Source organism: Salvelinus sp. IW2-2015, linkage group LG37 (genome assembly GCF_002910315.2).
Source record: "Salvelinus sp. IW2-2015 linkage group LG37, ASM291031v2, whole genome shotgun sequence".
NCBI lineage: Eukaryota > Metazoa > Chordata > Actinopteri > Salmoniformes > Salmonidae > Salvelinus > Salvelinus sp. IW2-2015.
In genome coordinates this window covers 18,251,943-18,276,356 of record NC_036876.1, presented here as the reverse complement: position 1 = coordinate 18,276,356, position 24,414 = coordinate 18,251,943, and the positions used below count along the sequence as shown (strand labels likewise).

Below are 24,414 nucleotides of genomic sequence, written 5' to 3'. Positions count from 1 at the left end.
TCATTTTCACGTTTTTATAAATTCATAGTATGTTTCGGAATTGTGAAAATTCTATAGCGTGGGAAACGGCAGTGCGTTTGAACAATTTAATACACTGCAGTAAATAAAAACATGTCTTGTCCAGGAGGGGGAGTCTATGCAGACCTAGTGCGCCATAGCCAATCAGAGCTACAGTAGGCCTATATGTAAATAAGCTATTTGCCATCATTCACTTTGAACTGGACTGTGTGTTTAAAGGGCAGTAGCCACAGCACAACTTTAGATCATTAGAACGCACAAAATACACCTGAATAGATTTCTGCAAATATGTTAATGCCACGTGAGTCCGCTTACATTTGAGAACTTCACAGTCTTATTAATCAAACAACCATGAAAAGGAAGGTTCTCTCTCTCWGTTGCATATGTACATCAACAACAACAAAATCAACATCTAATGCTAGCCAGAGTGAGATGAGCTAAAATCTATTGAGAGAACCCGAGATAAACCCTCAAACTTTTTCAGCTAATAGGCCGTCAAAATTGCACTGATAAACAATGTGGAATAGTAGCCTGCTCGTCCTTCTGCAGCTTGCCWGCCAAATGCATGCTTGTCCCAACCCACGTTTTGACAACGAATGGGAACTTGCCTGCCAAAAACATTTGATTGACAACTAAGAGATATTCTAACTGTGGGTAAGTCGTTCAAGTTCAGCATATCTAGCTAGCTAGCAAAGCGAGTCACATTTCTCGCTAGCTGAACAAATTACACCTGCATCTCTAGCTGTAGCCACTGGAAAACGATATGAGGGGAAAAAGTCAGTCACTCACCCACTCCTCCAATGACATGACATCCTCCCAGCAGTTAGCTAGCTATCTAAAGTTAGGCTCTGTATTTTTAGCTTGCTAAATAAATAGCTAGATACATAAATCGATACGCTAGTCCAGGAATGTCAAACTCAATTAGCTTACTTTACACTGTTTTAACCGACTTTATCACAGTTGCAGCCAACAGTATTTGTCAGTGACAACACATTTCTGGCGGAAATATTCCTTTAAAGACAGGTATTCGGAGCATGCTAGATAGCTAATTAGCACAGGTGGTCATTCTGTCTTCGCTTTTTTGTCTTCCGTAAACATACGCTGTAACATGGAGATATGGCCGTGTGGGAACACTAACCCTATAAAGGTGTGTATCAATTTAAGCTTRTTTTTTTTTTTTTTTTCTGATATGAAAGATAAGGTCCTTATGCTRCCAAAACTGTAAAAAGCTGTTAAAACGATCCAAAATGTTTCTGYTAGTATTTCAGTTCGTCTTGGATGCATCATTTGTGGTTGACATTGAGCTTTTGTCAATGAAAGAAATTGTACGTCAGGCTACACAACAGGTTCGCATTCTCTCCAGATGCTGAAAGAAAGAAATAATATTTATTCATTACTTATCCCGAGACGATTAACATTTGTTCTATCATTTTATTGTGAGGAACCCTTCATTCTGCAGGAGATAATATTATAACAGGCTACATGTGTCCAGACTTCAGTTACTATTCCAGCTATTATGCTACTCCACTCTAAAATAATTTCCGCATCCTTACAGTGCCATTTGATAAATSCAAAGAGACATCACTTACAAAACACCAAAAAGTGGAGATTTATCATTCATTAGGCCTACACAAGTCCTGTAACCTGAATTGATGTATAGGCTACACTGCTGTCCGCGTGCGTGCATCTCTGTCTCATTCACTAATCTCTGCCTTGGCAAAATGTCAGTTATCATTGAACCACACTGCATTTTGGAGCATATTCCACAAGTTTATGTCTATTGCCAAATTTTTCATGCGACTGTTAAGTACTAATATTAAATAGTGTAATAGCCTACAGGTTTCTTGGAATCTGTTTCAATTATTGTGACAGGCTTATGTTTTACCGGTARGGCGTATCCCCAATATTTGTTTTGCCAGTACTCCGTACTGGATGTTACCACTTACTTTCACGCATGTGCTTATGTGTAATGGAATGGAATGGTAGGAGGTGGAGATGAGGTATCCACAGGAAAGTAAAATCAAATGTTTTTTGTTGCATGCTTCAAAAACAACAGGTTTTAACAGTGAAATGCTTACGGGCCCTTCCCAACAATGCAGAGAGAAAAGAGAAATATAAGAAAAATAATGAATTGAGCAATAAATACCTAATGAGTAACGATAACTTGGCTATATACACGGGGTACCAATACAGAGTCGATGTGCAGGTGTACAAGGTAATTAAGGTACATATGTACGTATGGGATAAAGTGTAGTCACTTGGGATAAAGTGACTACACAACAGCATATATAATAAAGAGTAGCAGCAGCAGTGTATGTGATGAGTCCAAATGCAGATAGTCCGTGTAGTTATTGGTTAACTATTCAACCAACTATTTTGTGGTCTTATGACTTGAGGGTAGAAGCTGTTCAGAGTGCTGTTGGTTCGAGACTTTGTGCATCGGTACCACTTGCCTTGCGGTATCAGAGAGAACGGTCTATGACTTGGGTGGTTGGAGTATTTGACATATTTTAGGACCTTCCTCTGACACCGCCTGGTATAGAGGTCCTGGATGGCAGGGAGCTCGGCCCCAGTGATGTACTGGACTATGATACTTCCTTCGTGATGCGGACACAGAGGAACTTGAAACTCACGACCTGTTCCACTCCAGCCCGTTGATGTAGATTGGGGTGTGCTTGGCACCACACTGCCAGGTCACTGACTTCCTCCATATAGGCTCTCATCGTCGTCGGTCATCAGGCCAAACTTAATGCAAACTCAATGAAGGTGTTGGAGTTATTCGCGGCCACGCATTCATGGGTAAATGGAGTAAAGGAGGGTACTAAGCATGCACCCAAATTGGCTTAACCTTTTTAAWWWWWTTTTTTTTTATATCGTTTTATTGACTGTATGTTTTGTTTATTCCATGTGTAACTATGTGTTGTTGTTTGTGTCACACTGCTTTGCTTTATCTTGGCCAGGTCGCAGTTGTAAATGAGAACTTGTTCTCAACTAGCTTACCTGGTTAAATAAAGATGAAATACAATTCAAATAAAACCCCCGAGGGGCCCTATGTTGATTGTCAGCATGGCGGATGTGTTGTTACCTACCCTCACCACCTGGGGGCGGCCCATCAGCAAGTCCAGGATCCAGTTGCAGAGGGAGGTGTTCAGTCCCAGGGTCCTGAGATTAGTGATGACTTTGGAGGGCACTATGGTGTTGAATGCTGAGCTATAGTCAATGAACAGCATTCTCACATAGGTGTTCCTCTTGTCCAGATGGGACAGGACAGTGAGGAGTGCAATAGAGATCGGTGGATCTGTTGAGGCGGTATGCGAATTGGAGTGGGTCCAGGGTGTCTGTGATGATGGTGTTGATGAGAGCAATAGTCATTTAGACAGGTTACCTTAGCATTCTTGGGCACAGGAATATGGTAGGTCTGCTTGAAACATGTTCTCTCTCTGTGCTCTCTCCGTGCTCTCTCCCTCTCTTTCTGCATGACCAGGGGAAGAGAGTCTCTGCCAGGAATTTATGACCTAAGATAACAAAACCTGGGTTTAGGAGAGAGAATGAGAGAGGGGTGGGGGGGAGCCATGATCTACACCCAGAAAGGGCCACGTCATGACACAAATGTAAGTTAACATAGTCGACCGACTCACGTTTCCTCGCAATCATCTACACTGATTGAAGTGGATTAAGTGACATCAATAAGGGATCATAGCTTTCCCCTGGATTCACTTGAGAGCAGGTGTTCTTAATGTTTTGTACACTCAGTGTAAAGTTATTTGTAAAAAATAAAATAATATTTTGTCATAAAGTTAATTTACGAAAATCACTATTTAGCAAGTTAGCTGACTAGCTAACATTAGCCACCTAGTGTTATGACAGGAGTATGAAATTGTAATTCGTGTTGTTTAATGTTTTAGGGACTCCTGAGTTTTGTGAAACAGTGGATGTAAAGAATCTAGCTAGCTAAAGCATTTACTGCAAATTGAATGTACAATTGTGTAAGCTTGCTTTGTTTATAATTGCCATGCAATGCAGCTGAAGTAACATAGCTAGCTAAATATTTAATTGCTTATTGTGTAGTGGAGGATAAAAATAACTCTATGCCTATTGGATGTGTAGCTAGCTACAGTATGTAGCCGATCTGTGTATGTACCCTAAAACTTTTGGTATGAATATTATTTCAGAACCTATCTATGAACCTCAGCTATCATAGTTGTTGTATCGAATTCAAGTCTGAATGGCATTAATGAAGCCTATGGATAGAGTAGAATATAATAACTTTATTGTTCCAAGGATGCAAGTCCTATATACATGTACTGGTGTTATTACCACGCATGAGATCCCCACATTGTAGCCTGTACATTGAATATATTCACTGATCATGTACTCGTCCTTGGCAAATTAAGGCGCGGTTCAGGTATGAATCTCTGTGAGACATTCTTTTTCAGTCATATCCAGTACCAGGTGTATCAAACTCCATTCTTTGAATGATGCTGTGTCTGCATGTATGTATTACAATTATACACTTCAACAGTGTTTACCACTCCTGCTGGCTTTCTAGGCAGAGTTCCTCAGTCCAGTGTTATTTTGCCCATCTTAATCTTTTCTTTTTATTGGCCAGTCTAAGATATGTCTTTTTCTTTGCAACTCTGCCTAGAAGGCCAGCATCCCGGAGTCGCCTATTCACTGTTGACGTTGAGACGGGTGTTTTGCGTATACTATTTAATGAAGCTGCCAGTTGAGGACTTGTGAGGCGTCTGTTTCTCAAACTAGACACTCTAATGTACTTGTTCTCTTGTTCAGTTGTGCACTGGGGCCTCCCACTCCACTCCTCTATTCTGGTTAGAGCCAGTTGGCTCTGTTCTGTGAAAGGAGTAGTACACAGCGTTGTACGAGATCTTCAGTTTCTTGGCAATTTCTCGCATGGAATAGCCTTCATTTCTCAGAACAAGAATAGACTGACGAGTTTCAGAAGAAAGTGCTTTGTTTCTGGACATTTTGAACCTGTCATCAAACCCACAAATGCTGATGCTCCAGATACTCAACTGGTCTAAAAAGGACAGTTTTATTGCTTATTTAATCAGCACCACAGTTTTCAGCTGTGCTAACGTAATTGCAAAAGGGTTTTCTAATGATAAATTAGCCTTTTAAAATCATAAACCTGGATTAGCTGACACAACGTGCCATTGAAACACAGGAGTGATGATTGCTGATAATGGGCCTCTGTATGCCTATGTAGATATTCCATTCAAAATCAGACGTTTCCAGCTACAAGCGTCATTTACAACATTAACAATGTCTACACTGTATTTCTGATCAATTTGATGTCATTTTAATGGACAACAATGTGCTTCTCTTTCAAAAACAAGGACATTTCTAAGTGACCCCAAACTTTTGAACGGTACTGTATTGACTCACCTCCTGAGAACTGGTGATGTTGACAAGGAAGTAGATCTGAATCCCGCCATCAAAATGTCACTTAACAGTTCACACTGATATATCAAACCACTGAGACGATTCTCTCTCCCACCACATTGTCTTTCACACACCAGTCTGGAACTACAATATGTGATGTGTGTGATCTTGTTTGACATCCGGTGGCGGTGAGAGTTGTTCTGGGGTTTTTCTTGTGGCGATTTACTGAGAGTTCAACAAGTTGAGGGAAAGTGTATGATGACCAAACGGTGTAAAAAGGCCTACTGCCGATTTAGACACACCTCTTGCCTTTAATGAATGTAAGGGAACACCCCCCTGAAATGGACAAAAATAAATGGGATCTTATTGGCACCGTACGAAACAAATACACAATGTACAATACCACTCAAATGGACGTTGTTTTATTCAAAACTGACTGCAAATGCCATATGGCAAATGCCAAGTGTCACATAGCAAAATTCCAATAGATGGCGAGCGCGATACACCATACATTTTCTTATTGGAAATGTAACACAAGTCAAGACCCAGGAGTAAAATTTTGAAAATGTGAAAAAAAAATTGAAAACTTATCACCCCTTTAAAAAAGTGCTTTCTGGAGCGTTTTTCGAAATTCTTTCGATTTTTTTGTCAATTACACATGCATAAGAACTGTATGAACATACTTTTGTCCATTTTTTAAAATTGTCCATAAGGCATATGTTTTGTCGATTTGCAATATGATTTCATAGGAAGTCAAAAGTCAGTGAACCATTGCCAAATGCCATAAGAAATGTCCAAATGCAATATGAAAGTATTGGAAGTGCCAAATCAGGATGTTATGTCCATTTGCCATGTACGATCATAGCTAGTCGGTTTACAAACCCAAAAGTCAGTGAACCATTTCCAAATGGCATTTATACTGCCCAAATGATATATAGCACTATGTTAAGCCATGAATCAACCTAAATGGTCTATTTGTCATGTATGATGAGGGAGAAGTGGAGCGCTGTTGTCTTTTAATGATTTTTTGAAAAACGTCCAAAATGACCAGGGGCACCCCCTATTGGATGGGCACGGGTGGAGGGTGCTCCCGACCCAACCACAGCAGCCTGGTTGTAGGAGGCAGAGAGATGGGGATGGTGCTCGCTGTACCCAAAGAGGGCAACGTCATGACACAAGGTACACTCATCATTGAAGTGACGGTAGAAGTTCAAATATATTGTAAGTAGAGTAGCTTCTTACGATGGGTGGATTTCCCATCCTCATCCCATTGTATGACAATGTTGTCACTAGGTTATACAATAGGGGAGATTTCCCATCCTCATCCTATTGTATACAATGTTATCACAAAGTTATGATACGGCTTCCTGCTCTGATGACTTGGTAATATAGGTCTACAGTGAGTCAACAAGCCCAGTAAACGTATTGACAGCACCAGTAAGTGCCATTGATTCACTCTCATTGGGTGACATTCAGAGACTTAATAGAGCCAGATTGCCTGACGATATATGACGTCTTTAACTCAAAGCCTTGACCCGCTTAAGTGGCATGCTATACATATACTGCACAACTGTACAAACCCTTAGGGACCTAATACTGATTAATACTCTCCACCCTTCCATTCAGATAATACGGTTGCTTATAGCGTGTTGAAATGCCCTCTGGCCAGGCATGAAATGATAAGCGATAATAAGATGGTAGGATTTCACGGGCTCTCGAGTGGTGCAGTGGTTTAAGGCACTGCATCTCAGTGCAAGTGGTATCACTACAGTCCCTGGTTCGAGTCCAGGCTGTATCACATCTGGCTGTGATTGGGAGTATCATAGGGCGGTGCACGATTGGACCAGCGTCGTCCGGTTTTGGTCGGGGTAGGCAGTCATTATAAATAAAAAGTTGTTCTTAACTGACTTGCCTAGTTAAATAAAGGTAAGGTTTAAAAATGTAATAAAAATACTGTAGTGTACAGTCATAGTTAGTGGGGCAATCGGCTTATTTTAACTGACTAGAGCAGCCTTTCTTAAAGTATGGGTCTGTTAATGGTGGGTCGCAACGTGTCAGAGTAAATGTATAATTATTTAATTGATTACTGGAATTGATTTGGCAAAGTAAAGCTGCGCTGACTGTTTCAGTGCGCTCTCTGTTTAGCAGCGGTCTCTGCTCATTTTAGCAGCTGCGCGAGTGGGAGAATGCCCGTGTGCTTCACGGTTTTCCTGCGCTTTTATTTCTGCAGTTTTCTTGACGATCACTCAGCGACCCACACTCTGCAGTGCTGTCGTTCAGCAGCAGATGATGCGCCGTCAGCCCCTGACTTGTCATTCGCACTCGCCATCACTCACCACTGTCATCAAACCACTGTCATCAAATGGACTCAAGCTAGCCACAGGTTCTGACTTAGGTCAGTCGTCATGAAACGCAAATACAGCAGTGAGTTTCTCTCTCTTGGTTTCATACAAACTTTGAGAAATAACGAGGAGCATCCACAATGTGTTTTGTGCGGGGAAGTGCTTAGTAATGAGTTTCAAACAAACACATCAATATAACGACACGTTCTGACCAGTTCACGTCCTGACCTTATTCCAGTTCAGAATAAACACATATTTACTATATTTTAACAGCAACAGTTCCAATTTAGACAACAATACTTTCTACAGTAAGATGTACAGTAGGCCTGAATTTTTCATCTGTACTGTATCAAAACTGAGCCTGTGTGTGTGTTTTCTGTTCTACATCTGTGTGATGTGATCAATCCGTTTTTTTTTCAGTTCAGAATGAAAATTATTTATTGTATTTTAACTGCAACAGTTCCAACCTAGACAGATATGTAAGAGTGTTTTTAATGGGGAAAAATAAGCATGAATAGCTATTTATATGGGTATTTCATAGTTTTTGTCTTATCGGCAAACTCAATAGCCTTACATTCTCAAATGACTGCCTCGCCTGGTTTACCAACTACTTCTCTGATAGAGTTCAGTGTTTCAAATCGGAGGGCCTGTTGTCCGAACCTCTGGCAGTCTCTATGGTGCTGCCACAGGGTTAAATTCTCGGGCAGACTCTTTTCTCTGTATATATCAATGATTTCGCTCTTGCTGCTGGTGATTCTCTGATCTACCTCTACGCAGACGACACCATTCTGTATACATCTGGCTCTTCTTGGGACACTGTGCTAACAAACCTCCAAACGAGCTTCAACGCCATATAACACTCCTTCTGTGGCCTCCAACTGCTTTTAAATGCTAGTAAAACTAAGTGCATGCTCTTCAACTGATTGCTGCCCGCATCCTCCCGCCCGACTAGCATCACTACTCTGGACGGTTCTGACTTAGAATATGTGGACAACTACAAATACCTAGGTGTCTGGTTAGACTGTAAACTCTCCTCCCAGACTCGCATTAACATCTCCAATACAAAATTAAATCTAGAATCGGCTTCCTATTTCGCAACAAAGCCTCATTCACTCACGCTGCCAAACATGCCCTTGTAAAACTGACTACCCTACCAATCCTTGACTTCGGCGATGTCATTTACAAAATAGCCTCCAACACTCTACTCAGCAAACTGGATGTAGTCTATTACAGTGCCATCCGTTTTGTCACCAAAGCCCCATATACTWCCCACCACTGCTATCTGTATGCTCTCGTTGGCTGGCCCTCACTACAAATTCGTCACCAAACCCATTGGCTCCAGGTCATCTATAAGTCTTTGCTAGGTAAAGCCCCGCCTTATCTCAGCTCACTGGTCACCATAGCAACACTCATCCGTAGCACGCACTCCAGCAGGTATATTTCACTGGTCATCCCCAAAGCCAACACTGTCTTTGGTCTTATATCTCCCTTAAGCATCTGCTGTCAGAGCAGCTTACCGATCACTGTACCTGTATACATCTGTAAATAGCACACCCAACTACCTCYACCCATATTATTACCTACCCTCTTGCTCTTTTGCACCCAGTATCTTTACTTGTACATCATCATCTGCACATCTATCACTCCAGTGTTAATGCTAAATTGTAATTATTTCGCCTCTATGGCCTATTTATTGCCTTACCTCCCTACTCTTCTACATTTGCACACACTGTACATAGATTTTTCTATTGTGTTATTGACTGTACGTTTGTTTATGTGTAAATCTGCGCTGTTGTTTTTGTCACACTGCTTTGCTTATCTTGGCCAGGTCGCAGTTGTAAATGAGAACTTGTTCTCAACTGGCCTACCTGGTTAAATAAAGGGGAAATAAATAATAAATATATAAAAATATACAGTTGGGTGTGATTACTTTCCTAGCCACAAGATGGCAATGTTGTCTCTCTTTACAATGGCCCCTGATCTCAAGAGGTGTCTTTTGGTTCAGTGATGTGAATGCGGAATTTAATGCAATAGGTCTCTCAGCCATTCTTTATCTTGTTAGATACATTTGGATTGAAGCCAGAACACCCAGGACCTTTACGACTCACAATGTTAATATGATTAAAACATTATATTGTCATTCTGATTATGGACTCAATACACACCAAAGTGAACAGTCGTTTCATAGAAACTGAAAAGGAAAGTATGAATACATTATACCACCATTCTCTTAGTAACCAGCTTAGGCTAGGTTGATGATTAAATGGAAAGCAACCTGCTTCATAATAGTGACATGATGCTCCCTGCATCTCTGACAGTTTCAAAAAATTATCTTTGTTGCTGTTAATGGTGAATGGGGTCCTACTTTACAGTTAGACAGGGCCTCATCCATCAAAGAATATACACACACATGCACGCACACACACGCGCACGTCAAAGAGGAGACGTCTTCACTCTCCCCTGGTTCATTCATCTGAAGATCCAAGGCACTCACGACCTTGAATCGTGTACAAGGAGGGATGAATGGGGAAAGAGAGAGGAGGAGGAAAAAGGTTGAGTGAAGTTATTTTTAAGTGACGGTGGGGATGAATAAATCTTGGCGTGGCAACGGTGAGGCAGAATTAGGTATGGGCACGGCATTGGGTCTTCCGCACTGCTCTCTCCCTCCCTCTCCCTCCCTCCCTCTCTCTTCCCCCTTGTGTGCTCCTTCTCTATCCCCCTCTCTGTCATGGTGGGCAGGCTGCCAGTATAACACTCAGGGGTGGGAGAGGCCAGCTCAGGAGGGGAGACAGGGGTGTAATTTATGGAACTAGGGGAATCTTGCAGGGTAATGGACACCAAAAAAAGCATGGTGCTCTGATTCCCGCATATACAAACATCCACGGCACATGACCATTAGGGACACAAAAAGACAATAGTGCACACAGAAGCCTCCATCCCAGACCAGCTTAACACATTCTATGCTCGCTTCAGGGCAGACAATACCGAGCCATCCAGGAAGACTCTCGCTTCTCCGGACGACCAGGTGCTTTTGCTCTCTGAGGCTGACGCGAGGAAAACTAGCAATAAAGTGAATGATCACAAAGCTGCCGGCCCAGATGTCATCCCTGGCCGCATCCTCAGTGTGTGCTGACCAGCTGGCGGGCATCTTCACTGTTATCTTCAGCCTGTCCCTGTCCCAGGCTGTAGTCCCTACCTGTTTTAAAAGACTCATGTCACAAAAAAATGAAATGAAACAATATCCCACAAAGCCTGCTCAGACATTTGTGTTTTTTTGTTGATATCATTTTAGCGGGAAAAATATATTTTGGCTGGTAAAAAAACTGAGTTGGCTGGTAGACCCCCAAGAATTCTAGGTTGACCTGGAAGGGGGGCAAGTGTATATATTTAGCAGTATAAGAAGAGTCTGATGATGGTGGTGTGTATGTATATGTCTGTGTGGGTGTGTGCATAAGTTAGTGAGATGTGTGCTAACGTGCAGAGAATCAAAGCAGGTGGTCAGTCCAGTTCAAGTGTTTGGCAGTCTGACGCCTTTTAGATAGAAACTGTCTGTCTCGGAGCCTGTTGATATCAGACCTCATGCGCCGATACCGTCTGCCTGATGGTACAGGAGAGCAGCTCGTAGCTGGGTTGTGTGGGGTCCTTGATGATGCTGCATGCCTTCCTCAGGAACCGTTTTGAGTAGATAGTAGTCCTAGATGGGTTTGATCACGATCACAGTGATGTACTGGGCTGTCTTCACCCCCCGCTGACACGTGCACTCTCACACACTCCTTCACATTGTACACACACACACACACACACACCAAACACTTACACAGAACAACACGCACAGCGACGCAACCACCACACACACTGGACGCAAAACACAACCCACACACACCACACACAGACCAACACATGTATTTAATAATTTATTTATTGTGTCCCTTTTGGAAAATGTGTCTTGCATCTCTTCTCAAACTCAACAGCACAGTATCACCACATATTGCACACTCCTCCACTTTAAGGTCTCCCCAGGACAAACCTGAATAATAAAGACTTTAATAATTGAATCAAGAGAGTGCAGCCGGCTTGAAATAGTACAGCAGAGATACTCTGTCCAATTACTAGAGAAGGGGTTGTTATCTCCGGTCCTGGAGAGAGCCACAGCGTGTGCAGGGTTTTTGTTCCAGTCCAGCACTGAATCCCATAATTCCCACAAATAAACTGATTTGGATTATTGCAATCTGGTGTGTTAGTGATGGGCTGGAACAAAAGCCTGCATTTCATGTAGCTCTCCAGGACCAAGGTTCATGATCATGAGTACTATAGTGTCTTCTACTAAGGTCAGATTCTTGTCATCTGGTTTACAATAAACCTTTAGTTGTTGTGAGATTGTCTGCCGAGCGTATATCACCAGTGTGCTGGAGTGCCTTCCTTTTTGGTCCCTGCCGGGGGTGGCCAAACACACCTGCAACCACCTGCACACCATCGGAGGCATTGAGGGTCACAAGAACATATGCAACCGCTGCAACCACAAGAAGTGGCCCTTGATGAGGGGGGGATAGCAGACAGGAGGAGCCAAGGAGAGGTCACAGTGCTGGCTGTGGGGAGGTAGGAGAGCCAGAGGGGGAAGGAGAGCGAGGCGAGGAGTGAGAGCGAGAGTGTCTGAGAGACAGGAAAGATGGTGGTGGTGATTGTGTCAGTATATAGATACAGTGGGGAGAATTTGATATTCTCGGATATTCGGAAATCCAGAATATCACATTGTATGATATTTAAGTATGATATTTAATTATGTCATGCAATAAAATGCAAATGAATTACTTAAAAATCATACAATGTGATTTTCTGGATTTTTGTTTTAGATTCCGTCTCTCACAGTTGAAGTGTACCTATGATAGAAATTACAGACCTCTACATGCTTTGTAAGTAGAAAAACCTGAAAAATCGGCAGTGTCTCAAATACTTGTTCTCCCCACTGTATGTGTGTGGATGTACGTGATTTTTTTCTCTCACTGAGATAGACTGCCCAGTTCAATTGAATGAGTGTGTATCATCCCATCCTCCACTTCTCCCTTCCTGTAGAGTAGCTCATTTGAATGCAGAGTGGCCTCTGTTTTTAATTTGCTCATCCAGATGAATGGAAGCATACGTCTGGGGTCGCGCTAACCTGGGAGGGAATATTCATTACGTGATTTAATTAAATCTATCCAGTGCCAGGGAGTGTGAAGTTATATTATGGGACCCTCAGTGAGAATAATAACATAGCCCCCGGGCCAGGCAGGAATACATCTTAAATAGCATCACACTAATGTCACTATTGATCTACTCTGGCTGTAGTAACAATGTTAGGGTATGGTTTAATGACATGTGAGGACCGTTTGTTATGTTGATGTTAAAGGCCCAGTGCAGTCAAAAATGTTATTTACCTGTTTTTATATACATTTCCACGGGTATGAGGTTGGAATAATACTGTGACATTTTGAAAATGATAAGTCCTTTTAGTGTAAGAGCTGTTTGAAAAGACTGCCTGAAATGTCAGCTTGTTTTGGTGGGATGGAGTTTTGACCTGCCTGGTGTAGTAGACCAATGTTAATAGACCAATAAGAAAGAGTTCCAAACTTTTCTGCCAATAAGCTAGTTTTCACTCCCCACTCAGACCACTCCCAGACAGTCTTAGAACAATTCTTGCTTGAGAAATTACTCTTTGCGAAGAAGCTATTTTTGTTGATTTTTTTTACCATTTTAATTGAAAACAATCACAGTAAGGTACTTCATTGTTACCCAGAAATGATTTGATATTGAGATAAAAACAGCTGCATTGGACCTTTAAACTTCTTCAGGATTGGTGTCGCTTCCACGGGACGGTTGAGCTAACATAGGCTAATGCGATTAGTATGAGGTTGTAAGTAACAAGAAAATTTCCCAGGACATAGACATATCTGATATTATGATCTTTGTGCCTCTGTAACCTTTTCACTCATCATTATTCACGATTCATTCATGATTATCCATAATAATGGTAGCATCCAAATGAATGTAGAAGTGTTCAGACACATCTCATGTTCTTACTTWAAAAAAACGTGACTCCAAAACGGCACAAGGCATTATTCACCATTTCAGTTCCTATTGGGCAAAACATAATCCAAAACACAACCAAAGCAAACCGCAAATGCATCTAACAAGTTTGTAGAGTCATAAGCTTGATGTAGTCATTGCGTGCTAGGAATATACTAAACTTTTGACTACTTCAATACACAATAAGTGAATTTGTCCAAATATGTATGACTTCTTCAAATGGGGGGACTAGATGCATAAGCACTTTCATTTCTAAAATATATGAATAAAAATACCCTCAAATAAAAACTGAGATTATGTATTGTTGCCTAATATGAAACATTCACAAATCTAAAATGCTGGAGCATAGAGACAATWAAAAAAATGTCACTTCACTATTCAAATACATATGGAGGGGAGTGTTGATGTGAACTGTCAATAGGGGTTGGATTGGGATTTTATAGGTCGAATACTTTCAACATGGGTTGATTTTTAGGTGTATTTATGTTGTCATGATTCTCGCTGCATCTCTGSCTCTCCCACAATTCAGTTTTCTGGAACCATTACATGTATATTTTGGGATGTGAACACTCAGTGTGTTTGACCTGACGAAGATCCGTTTCGTATCGAAACGTTGCCTATAAAGCGGTTCATTGGGAGCTTTAACAGTGTGTGGGCCTTCTTGTTCTATTCAATTCAACTCTATCACCTGAGTTCATGTAAAGGTTTTGATTCAATAGGGTCTCATAGTGTCATAGTCCAAACTCCCAGGCATGTGTCTCTATTTGTATAGGGTCTGTTGTCTCTATTTAGGGCATTTATTGTAACTCTAAGTCCCTTTTACTCAAGTGCGATTTCTCCCCTTTTCATTTTAGAAGCAGAAAGATGAGGCAGACAATGCAAAGTGACAGACACCAAGGTGAGTTTTTATTGGGCTCTAGTTTTTTWYATTTTTTATCTGTGTAACTCAGCTTCTTCAAGTATCATGTTTCAAACTCTCATTTGATAAAACACTCCTTTCCTCTACAGAGCAGAGCACAGCTTCCCGAAGAGGAAATATAATTTGCAACACTTTTTAGAGAGAGATCTAGAGAGATCTATCCATTCCATGCCCCACCCCGTCAAAGGTCAGACAATTGAAGATAAACTGGAGGCCCATCTCTTAACCCCTTGGCTGACATCAAACTGCCCCACGGTCAAGGTAGTGGGAAGGGGGCCYGTATGGTCTGTGTTATTTATTTATTTATTTACAGGGCCAGTCAAAAGTTTGGACACACCTACTTATTCAAGAGGCTTTCTTTATTTGTACTATTGTACCTAACTCTGCATTGTAGAACAATAGTGAAGAAACCAAAACTTTTAAATAACACATACGGAAACATGTAGTAACCAAAAAAGTGTTAAACAAATCAAAATATGTTTTATATTTGAGATTCTTCAAAGTAGCCATCCTTTGCCTTGATGACAGCTTTGCACACTCTTGGCATTCTCTCAACCAGCTATATGCGGTAGTCACCTGGAATGCAAGGAAGACCCAGAGTTATTAGAAGTTCATTAGAATAAAATAATAATAGCGCTATGGTAGCAATGCTGGTTTAGTGTGAAATTGCAMCCCAAATAAATGCTTCACAGAGTTCAAGTAATAGACACATCTAAACATCAACTGTTCAGAGGGGTGGCAGGTAGCCTAGTGGTTAGCCTTTCTAGCCCAGGGGTTCCGCTAGCGGAACACCCACAACATTCCGCTGAAAAGGGAGCGRGCGAAATTCAAAAATATTATTTTGAAATATGTAACTTTCACACATTAACAAGTCCAATACWGCAAATGAAAGATAAACATCTTGTTAATCTACCCATGGTGTCCGATTTCAAAAATGATTTACAGCGAAAGCACAACATATGATTATGTTAGGTCAGAGCCAAGTCACAAACACACACAGCCATTTTTTCAGCCAACGATAGGAGTCACAAAAAGCAGAAATATAGATAAAATAAATCACTAACATTTGATGATCTTCATCAGATGACACGCATAGGACATCATGTTACACAATACATGTATGTTTTGTTCGATAATGTGCATATTTATATTAAAAAATCMCAGTTTACATTGGCGCGTTACGTGCAGTAATGTTTTGATTCCAAAACATCCGGTGATTTGCAGAAATACTCATAATAAAAATTTAGAAAATATGCAAGTGTTATTCACAGAATTAAAGATAAACCTATCCTCTATGCAACCGCTGTGTCAGATTTCAAAAAAACTTTACGGAAAAAGAATAATCTGAGAACGGTGCTCAGAACCCAAAATAGCCAAAGAAATAGCCGCCATTTTGGCGTCAACAGAAGCTACAAAAAATATACTATAAATATTAACTTACCTTTGATCATATTCATCAGAAGGCACTCCCAGGTATCCCAGTTCGACAATAAATGACTGATTTGTTCCATAAAGTTCCATAAAGCCCATCATTTAGCCACATGTTAGCATGTTCAGCCCAGTAATCCATCTTCATGAAGCACGAGAACTTCCTCCAGACAAAAACTCAAAAAGTTCCGTTACAGGTCGTAGAAACAAGTCAAATGAWGTATGCAATCCATATTTAGGATGTTTTTAACATTAATCATCAATAAGGTTCCAACCGGAGAATTTCATTYTCTGAAGAAAAGCATTGGAACGAGAGCATACWCTCTCGTGACCGCGCATCATGAGCCCGAGGCTCTCTGCCAGACCACTCAATAAAAGAGCTCTGAGCCCCTCCTTTATAGTAGAATCCTAAAACCAGTATCTAAAGACGGTGACATTTAGTGGAAGCCCTAGGAAGTGCATGCACATCCATAACTGACAGGGATTTCAATTGGCACTGTTTTGAAAATCGATTTCTCACTTCCTGTTTGGATTTCTTCTCAGGTGTTTGTCTGCCATATGAGTTCTGTTATACTCACAGACATCATTCAAACAGTTTTAGAAACTTCAGAGTGTTTTCTATCCAATACTACTAATATGCATATATTAGCATCTGGGACAGAGTAGGAGGCAGTTCAGTTTGGGCACGCAATTCATCCAAAAGTGAAAATGCTGCCCCCTATCCCAAACAGGTTTTAAAAGGATTGCTTTTTACTCTGCCAAAACTAAAGTATAGCTTTACAATCTTCAACGAGTAGGCCTACATTGACCAAACCTGAACAACACYTAATGCAGCTCCAGAAGAAATGTAAAGCCAAATCTAGCCTCAGACATTTAAAAATGTCTCAACAGTCTAAAATCACTCCCTATGAACGCCTCCTCTCCTTGCAGGTGAAGGAAAGGCGACTGGGAGTGGAAGACTTGAAAAGTATGTCTGACCTTTTTGTTAAAACTGGAACGCCTTTCATTTACTGTAATAGCTTTAATATCAATGTTTATAAGAATGTATTTGTATGACCTTTTAATATAACTTCATGTTGAATTTTTATTGCATGGAAAGGGCCTTTTGCCTTAGCTCTTACTTTCAGTCCATTTTGTCAATGTTTGCTTTGGAGACTGTAAAGTATCAAAACATGTCTTATCAGAATTGTCTGCCTTTTAATTAACTAAAATGTTGAAAGTTAGCTTTTTTCTCACAATTTGTTCACACCAATAAAAAATACTATAGAATTTAATGAGCAGAGCAATGTTTATAAGTAAAGTACTATATTATGTTTTTTTTTAAAGATATGTTTGTACAATACATTAAATTGATTATACCAACAACTTTGTATCTTTCAATTCTTCTCTCCAATAACATTTATTTTCTCTCCGTCTTTCCTTACCTTTCTCACTCCATCCCCTCTCTCCCYCTCTATTTTCAGTATTCAATAACCTCTGATTTCCCTCACCATATCCTGCCACACGCCCCCTCCTCCTCCTCACTTTTCTCATAAAGTAGTAGTGATTTTTGAATATATATTCTATCCACCCTCGCTGCCAAGGCTCTTGTCTTCATTTCATATTACTGCCAGAGTGATGAGAGGGGAAGGGAGGAGGTGTTTTGTTCCAACATGTAATACCTGGAATTATCAACTGCTCTGGACCTTACCAGACGTTATCAAATTCACCACCTACACACACGCGCACACACATACAGCCTGCACTGTTTCCATTGASATATGTGTGTGTCGCACCTGTCATTTRACTTAGCCTTTTGAGACAGAGATGKGAATCAGATTTAGTTAAATRATTCAAAAGTATACTATGACCATAACAAATATGGCTGACAGCCAGTGGCGACACGTACTTTTTTGTTTTTGTTGCCGCCTGTTTTGCATGTTATTTTGGCATTAATACGTGTCACATATCAGTTTACAATGCAATACAAATGATKATTGAGTTAATAAAGCCGCATACAAACAAGGTCTCTTTTTTTTGCTTTCTTGAGTAAGGCAGCTCCAAAATGCAGATGTTTCAGCCAACTCTGTGGTGGTGGGGTAGCCAGCGGAAAATACAGAGTGTATGGGGTTGGTAATGTTCTCTAGTTGCACTGTGATTGGCTCAGTGTTRTGTCTTTTATGATACTTTTAGGATCTTAGCTAGCAAGCTAGACAAGTAGTCCATGAATCAAGTCGACAATCTACTGGCAAATCATTTTCTATCCTTGTCATATGAAGATAAATTGTAGATTAAACATATCGGTGCTCATCGGCCATTGGACATAAACATTACACAACAAGTTGGAAATCGCAAATTCAACAATGAGTTGGTTTGGAAGGAATCAGATGCTAACTGCAAGCGTTGTAAAGCAATCACTAGCCTGCAATTCAGTGGAGTTGGTGTGTGGTCCAAGTCAGGGTTTAAGGGTCTCTTTTCCAAGCTTAAAATTATAAAAATGCACATGCAACACCATGGGCCAGAAAAGTTTGAAAACATTGGCCATGATGTCAATCCACCATGACTTCTGCCGCGTTCAAAACAACTGGAAACTCGGAACTGGGAAATCTCAGACTTCAGTGAATTTAAGACAACTGGGAGCGCCGACTGGGAAAATATGTTTTCAACAGTCATCCAACTCGGAATTCCAAATCGAGAACTCTGGCCTCTTTCTAGAGCTCCGACCTGAGAATCACTGATGTCATGATTCGACCTTGTTTTTTTCCTATAGTTCCCAGTTGTCTTGAAAGCACCATAAATCCAGAGAATGCCAGACTTTGTTGACAAAGTTTGATGACAAAATTTGCCGACAAGAAGGACCACAGCACAACAAGGTGAGTCCAAAAATGTATTMTATGCTGCTGCGTAAAATATGTAATATGCCAGGGAGATATGTATARTGTAGCTAAGAAAGTAATACCAAGTGTATGTTGTGTAGTAAGCTATTAGTAGACCATGTGCCTCACCCTAATCATTTGGTCTCTTTCTCCCTCATAACTTAGCCTACTGTTCTYACTTGGTGGTGYKCATGTAGCCTTTAYTCTGTTTTAGAGAAATGTAATCATAAAATGTTGTAAGAGCTTTCATTGTCTGATTATATGCCCCCTTTATTTATCCTACGGTTCTGACTTGTTGTACAGGGATAATACTGTAAGAACAGCCCATGTTCTGAATTCTGCCACTGTACARTTCAAAAGTGCTGAACAAATAGTTATATTGACTACGTCCATCCTAGCTCGATCATTGTCTTAATCTAAATTACAGATTGCCTCTTATCCACTCATCGTTCCCTTATGCCATAGTTTGTACATCTCAATTGTCAGTAGAAATCACATTTGTGATCGGTGTCCCTTCCACTGCATAGTTMAGCTAACGTAGGCTAATGCGATTAGCATGAGTATGGAAGTAACAAGAAAATGTCCCAGGACATAGACATATCTGATATTGGCAGAAAGCTTAAATTCTTGTTAATCTAACTGCACTGTCCAATTTACAGTAGCTATTATAGTGAAATAATACCATGCTATTGTTTGAGGATYGTGCATGATTTTGAACATAAAAAGTTATTAATAAARATATTAGGCACATTTGGGCAGTCTTGGTACAACATTTTTAACATAAATACAATGGTTCATTGGATCAGTCTAAAACTTTGCACATACACTGKTGCCATCTAGTGGACAAAATCTAAATTTCACCTGTGCTGGAATAATACGAACGAATTGCAAAAATCGCTGAAGTTGGAGACTTTTATTTCCCTCACCAACTTTAAACATCTGCTATCTGAGCAGCTAACCGATCGCTGCAGCTGTACATAGTCCATCTGTAAACATCACCCAATTTACCTACCTCATCCCCTTACTGTTTTTATTTATTTACTTTTCTGCTCTTTTGCACACCAGTATCTCTACTTGCACATTATCATCTGATGATTTATCACTCCAGTGTTAATCTGCTAAATTGTAATTATTCGCTCCTATGGCCTATTTATTGCCTACCTCCTCATGCCTTTTGCACACAATGTATATAGACTCATTTTTCCCCCTACTATGTTATTGACTTGTTTATTGTTTACTCCATGTGTAACTCTGTGTTGTGGTCTGTTCACACTGTTATGCTTTATCTTGGCCAGGTCGCAGTTGTAAATGAGAACTTGTMCTCAACTAGCCTACCTGGTTAAATAAAGGTGAAATATATATATTTTTTAAATACATGATTGTCACGCCCTGGCCATAGAGAGGTTTTTATTCTCTATTTTGGTTAGGCCAGGGTGTGACTAGGGTGGGCATTCTAGTTTCTTTATTTCTATGTTTTTATTTTTCTTTGGTGTTGGCCGGGTGTGGTTCTCAATCAGAGGCAGCTGTCTATCGTTGTCTCTGATTGAGAACCATACTTAGGTAGCTCTTTTTTCCACCTGTGTTTTACGGGAAGTTGACATTTTTTTTGCGCACATAGCCTTTGTGCTTCACGGTTTGTTTTTGTAGTGTTTATTGTTTTGTTCGGCGTCATTTTTATCAAATAAAAAGAAAATGTACGCTCACCACGCTGCACCTTGGTCCTCATCTTTCAACAGCCGTGACAATTATGGCCTTTCTCTTGCATTTCAAAGATGATGGTACAAAACAAATACAAAAMAACGMTTTTTTTTTTCTTTGTATTAGCTTTTACCAGATCTATTCTGTTATATTCTCCTACATTCCTTTCATATTTCCACAAAGTTCAAAGTGTTTCCTTTCAAATGGTACCAGTAATATGCATATCTTTGCTTCAGGGCATGAGCTACAGGCAGTTAGATTTGGGTATGTCCTTTTTGGCGAAAATGTAAAAAAAGGGGTGTATCCTTAAGAGGTTTAAGCAAGTCAGCCATATTTCTTTCTCCGCTGATAGCCAGGTGTAGCAGTGGTAAGGATTCACTCCATGGTGCTGAAAATAAAGCTCTTCTGTTGGGATAGCTTTATGTAGGCTGTAACAGTTTGTGGGCACCGTTTGTCACCGTTATAGTGCAATTAATGTATTGTTTAGTGTTTTGTTGTGGCTTTGCTGGCATGCATCTAAACAATTTTTGGGGAGTTTGCCCCACAAAAGTTTACATGCTAAAATTGGCACTGCCAACACCAAATTATATTTACTGTGTTAATGACAGGAGATAATGTTGTGGACTGGTTTATGAATGTCACGACATTGTCACTACCAGTGTCCTGTCATGTGTAAATTGTAATAATGCTGGAGAAGCGATTGTATTTCAAAAGCGTTGACAACGACTGGGACGTCTGCATGTCGTGGACAAATACCTCATAATAATAGAATTGGAGCATTCATTATAGTAACTATGCTTACAACACCAGGTTACTGTATGTCACCGCACCCATGGCTGTATACCAGAGATGTTAGCTAATACTAACCTACCCTACTGTACACACACGCACACACAAGGGGTAAACGGTTGTTGGGCTTAAGGGTAGAGAGCGTCAGGTTGAAAACAAGCCCTGAGTGGTGACAGAGTACAGGACATGGGATAGCAATGAGGACCTGGAGCAAATATTGACTGTCGTGTCATTTGCCCTTGCTCTTACCTTGGACAAACTGGTCACGGCCATGCTTGGTTAATATCTATCCATCTCCCTATTCTCTCTTCTCTCTSTTTTTCTTTCTGTTCAACGAACTAACTTCACATATGTTATGGTACATAATTGCAATGGAAGTAGAAATAGGATACTATTAAAGGCATCCAAATGTGATTTCCTGTGTTTTATATTTCCACACTGAGGTTGGAATAATACTGTGAAAATGTGAACATTATGATAATGTCCTTTCAGTGTAAAATCTGTTTGATCTGGAGTTCCAAACCTCTCTGCCAATTTGTTTTCAGTTTTCCCTTCCCCACTCATATCTCTCCAAGACAGTCCTAGAAAAATTKTTCCTGGAGAAATTGCTCTTTGCTGAGAAGCAATTTTTTGGTTGTTTTTGACCATTTTAATTGAAAATAATCCCATTAATTTACTTAATTGTTACCCAGAAATGATTTAATATTGACATAAACATGGCTGCATTGGACCTTTTAAATTAACAACACTGAAATAATTTTAGGAATAATGTCTTTCTGTCTCTCTCCAGTGCTGCTCAGGCTGCGTGCTGTGTTACTACAGTACATGTGGTTCCTGTTGAGATGCCATGTTGGGTTACCCAAGGGGAAGAAGTTTTCATCCCCCGGGGAGAACTTTAAAGGTCCAATGCAGCTGTTTTTATCGTAATATCAAATAATTTCTGGGTAAACATTAAGTACCTTGTGCGTGGCCACCTAGTCGCCCTCAACCGACGAGCACCTGTGTTGAGGGTCAGCGTCGCAGATGTGTTGTTGCCTACGCTCACCACCTGGAAGCTTCCGGTCAGGAAGTCTAGGATCCAGTTGCAGAGGGAGGTGTTCAGTCCCAGGGTCCTTAGCTTAGTGATGAGCTTGAAGGGCACTATGGTGTTGAATGCTGAGCTGTACTCAATGAACAGCATTGATGTTCCCTTCATCCACGTGAGAAAGGGKAGTGTGGAGTGCAATAAAGATAGCATCATCTGTGGATCTGTTTGGGCGGTATGCAAATTGGAGTGATGTCACCAGGCATGCCAACCCTCCATCCCACCAAAACTGGCTGACATTTCTGGCAGTCTTTTCAAACAGCTCTACACTAAATGGACATTATCATAATTGTCACAATTTCACAGTATTATTCCAACAGTGTGGAAGTATATATATAAAACACTGGGAAATCATGTTTTTGAATGCACTGGGCCTTTAAACTTTAGAAAAACATGTCTTGTTTGATTAACACCTTGCTAAAAGTGTCACAACAGCAACCCTAATGACCTTGTAGTGCAACGGAGGTGGTTCAGTGAAGCACGCTCACTTGATGAATGTAGTTTATCTGAGACCTGAATACTTGTGTTCCAGATACTGTACGTGCTTAACCAACTCCTATAGCCTACAACAAGGACAGGCAAAGAAGTTGGCACATGTGCAGATCTGGGACCAGGCTCACAACTCGACCCTTTTGTTTGAATCCCAAACATAGACATTGTATGAAAAGTTAATCTCAAATCATAGAGCCTCAGTGGTTCATAGGACTGAAAGTTAATGACTCATAAGTTAAAATAACTAATTTATACTGGGTTTATTTCTCAGGCAGTAGTAATAGTTCACTTCCTTAACTGATACCCTCCTCTAAGTGTTGTGTATTTAACTGTGGTGTGAAACATTAATCTGTAAATACAAAATAAATGCTTTTCCTGGTTCCTCGTGTGCTGTTCACACTATATCTCCCAGAAGGAAGTTTACCAGGGATGTCATGTCGGTCACATGACTAGGGAAGTGTAACTCATTCTTAGGCAGAGATTCAATGGTTACAGTGGTTACTCTCTGTTGTTAAAAACTGATTTCAGATCAGCTCTCCTCTAAATAATATATTATTAATAATATACAATGCCTTCGGAAAGTATTCAGACGCCTTGAGTTTTTAAAAATGTTGTGAGGAGTTTCTCCCATTCTTCTCTGCAGATCCTCTCAAGCTCTCTCAGGTTGGATGGTGAGTGTTGCTGCACAGCTATATTCAGGTCTCTCCAGATATGTTAGGTCGGGTCAAGTCCGGGTTCTGGCTGGGCCACTCAAGGACATATAGAGATTTGTTCCGAAGCCACTCCTGCGTTGTCTTCGCTGTGTGCTTGGGGTCGTTGTCCTGTTGGAAGGTCAACCGTCGCCCCAGTCTGAGAACCTGAGCGCTACAGAGCAGGTTTTCATCAAGGATCTCTCCGTACTTTGCTCCGTTCATCTTTGCCTCAATCCTGACTAGTCTCCCAGTCCCTGCCACTGAAAAACATCCCCACAACATGATGCTGCCACCACCATGCTTCATCGTAGGGGTGGTGCCAGGTTTCCTCCAGATGTGACGCTTGGCATTCAGGCCAAAGAATTCATCCTTGGTTTCATCAGACCAGAGAATCTTGTTTCTCATGGTCTGAGGGTCTTTAGGTGCCTTTTGGCAAACTCCAAGCGGGCTCTCAAATGCTTTTTACTGAGGAYTGGCTTCCATCTGGCCACTCTACCTTAAATACCTGATTGGTGGAGTGCTGCAGAGATGGTTGTCCTTCTGGAGGGTTCTCATCTCCTTAGAGGAACTCTAGAGCTCTGTCAGAGTGACCATTGGGTTCTTGGTCACCTCCCTGACCAAGGCCCTTCTC

At 40.8% G+C, this 24,414-nt stretch overlaps 1 long non-coding RNA gene across 1 annotated transcript in view; it reads left to right on the top strand.

Annotated features, from left to right (window-relative positions):
- The window catches only part of LOC111960399 (uncharacterized), a 77,278-nt gene extending 59,817 nt beyond the window's left edge, over positions 1-17,461 (top strand). The window contains exons 4-5 of the long non-coding RNA XR_002876833.2: positions 14,681-14,724; positions 14,835-17,461. This is a non-coding gene — a long non-coding RNA (uncharacterized lncRNA). The remainder of the gene's footprint in view (positions 1-14,680; positions 14,725-14,834) is intronic.
- The last annotated feature ends 6,953 nt before the right edge of the window (positions 17,462-24,414 follow it).